This window comes from Epinephelus moara, unplaced genomic scaffold (assembly GCF_006386435.1).
Source record: "Epinephelus moara isolate mb unplaced genomic scaffold, YSFRI_EMoa_1.0 scaffold1571, whole genome shotgun sequence".
Lineage (NCBI taxonomy): Eukaryota > Metazoa > Chordata > Actinopteri > Perciformes > Serranidae > Epinephelus > Epinephelus moara.
The window spans coordinates 9,272-12,158 of NW_026079073.1; positions in this window are offsets into that span (position 1 = coordinate 9,272).

Sequence of the window (2,887 nt, forward strand, 5' to 3'; positions counted from 1 at the left end):
GGAACAAAGGTTCCTCAAACACCCACATGCCTGCAGTCTCTTCCCCAGCCCGGGACAGTCTGAGGATCCTCCAGGCCTGCAGTACTGAGCTGTAGAACGGGGTGAGGCCAGAGAGATCCACTCCCTCCATCTGCAGAAGAAAAAGCTGTTTGTCGTAGCTCCAGCGTCCGGCTTTCCTCAGCAGCACNAGGCCAGAGAGATCCACTCCCTCCATCTGCAGAAGAAAAAGCTGTTTGTCATAGCTCCAGCGTCCGGCTTTCCTCAGCAGCACGCGAGCTGTATCCAGCCAGCTTGGGCCACAGTTGTAAAGCAGTCTTTGTGCAGTCCAAAGTCTGAAGGAGATCTTGGCCTGAATGTCAATCAGTCCCTGCCCTCCTTCGGCTGTTGGCAGGTAGAGAGCCGCTGCCTTAATCCAGTGATGGCCGGACCAGAAGAAGTCCATGATCATCCTCTGAACCTCCTCCATCAGTCCTCTAGGCGATGTCAAGGCGACGAGTCTGTGCCAGAGAGTCGAGGCGACTAAGTTATTGGCAACCAGAACCCTCCCCCTATACGACAACTGGGGCAGCAACCATTTCCAATTAGACAACCGAGTGCACACTTTCTCCTTAACTCCCTCCCAGTTCTTCCTCTGAAAACCCTCTGTACCCAAAAACACCCCCAACACCTTCAAACCCTCCCTCCCCCACTCAAGGCCTCCAGGTAGACTGGGCACCACCTGATCCCTCCACCTTCCCAGCAGGAGGGCTTCACTCTTAGCCCAGTTCACCCGTGCAGACGTGGCCCTCTCATACAGGGACAGGGAGTCCTGCAGACACCGAACGTCCCCCTGGCTGGTGATGAAAACGTTCACATCATCTGCATAAGCAGAGAGTGCAGGGGGACATTCAGCGCCACAGGACCCAGGCAGTGAGAGCCCGCTGAGCCGACCCCTCACCCTGCACAGCAAGGGCTCAACAGCTAAGCTATACAGCTGGCCGGAGATGGGACAGCCCTGTCTGATCCCTCGCTGTACAGGGACCGGCCGACTCAGCCCTGCCCCCAGCTTCACCAGACACTGTGCACCGTGATATAACAAACCCAGCCAAGAAAGAAACCCATCACCAAAACCAAAAGCCCTGAGTGCAGCAAACAGATAAGAGTGGTCCACCCGGTCAAAGGCCTTCTCCTGATCCAGAGACACAACACCACAGTTCACATCATACACATGGCACACATCAATGACGTCTCTGATCAGGAAGACATTGTCCATTATTGTCCTGTCTGGGACACAGTAACTCTGGTCTCTGTGTATGATAGTCCCCAGAAAGTCCTTCAGCCTGTTGGACAGAGCTCTGGACAGTATCTTATAATCCGTGCAGAGAAGAGCTACTGGCCTCCAGTTTTTCAAAAGGGCGAGATCCCCTTTCTTTGGGAGCAGGGAAAGCACCGCTCTCTGACAGGACCCAGGGAGAGATCCTGTCCTCAGACTCTCCAGCAGCACTGCATGAAGATCCGGTCCCACAATGTTCCAAAACTTCTTATAGAAGTCCGCGGACAGCCCGTCGATCCCCGGTGCCCGACCTGAAGCCATCTGACCCACAGCATCAGTTAACTCCTCCAGGGTCAGCTCACAGTCCAGAGCAGCCGTTTCTTCTGGACTGAGCTGAGGTAGACCCTCCAGGAGCTCCACACGGCCCTCCAGGCTACAGTCCTCTGCTGCAAACAGGTCTGCATAGAAGTCCACAGCGTGGCTCCTCATTTCAGCCGGATCAGTGGTTATCCTGCCGTCTGGGAGCTTCAGACAGGACATGAGCTTCCTCTGCGCTGCCGACCTCTCCAGGTTGAAGAAGAAGGAGCTCGGGGCGTCCATGTCCTTCAGCTGGAGGAAGCGAGACCGGACCAAGGCTCCCTTCACTCTCTCCTGCAGGATCGAACTGAGCTCCATCCTCTTCTCCTGCAGCTTTGGGCCAGTGGTGGGATCTGGGCTCCGCTGTAACCCCTCTTCAATGGTCTTAATGTCAGCCTGCAGGTTTCTAACTGCTGCTTGTAGGCGAGCAGAGGAGTGAGCAGTGTACTGCTGACAGTACACACGGATCTGAGCCTTGCCAACCTCCCACCACAGTTTTAAGGTACCGCAGTCTGCTCTCCTCTTCTGCCACTGCTCCCAGAAAGCCTGAAAGCCCTGGCAGAAGATGCTGTCATGGAGGAGCTTATTGTTAAAATGCCAGCAGGACTTAACCCTCTCACCTGGCGACAGAATTAATTCAATGTTGACAAAGTGGTGGTACACTGAACCAATTTAGGACTGAGGGTTTTGGAGAGGTAAAGCTGGTCCAGTCTGGCTGCACAGACTGTGTTGTTATGGACTCTGACCCATGTGTACTGTCTGGACTGAGGGTGTTTTATTCTGAAGGTATCTAGCAGGTCACAGTGGGAGATAACAGAGCTGAGAGACCGGGATGAAGGTGGGTGAGGTTCCTCTCCTATCCTGTCTGTGGTAAAGTCCAGGGTGCAGTTAAAATCCCCGCCAAGGATAATTTGGTCTTGATGGAAGACCATCAGCTCATCTTTCAGCCGGCTGTAGAAAGCCACCCTTTCTGATCCAATGTTAGGAGCATAGACATTAACAAAACAGAACACACACCCATCAATTTCTGCCCTAACCAGCAGCAGCCGGCCTGGCACCACCTCACTACAGGAGAGCACATTAGCATTAGCATTAGTTTTAAAACAAATAGCTACACCAGCACTGAAGTTAGTGCCATGGCTGAGCTTACAGAAACCGTCCCACCATAAACCCCAGTCAGTCTCGTCAGATGGATCACTGTGTGTTTCCTGCAGAAACAGCACATCAACCCTTCTCTGACCACAAACTTCAATTTCAATTTCAATTTTATTTATAAAG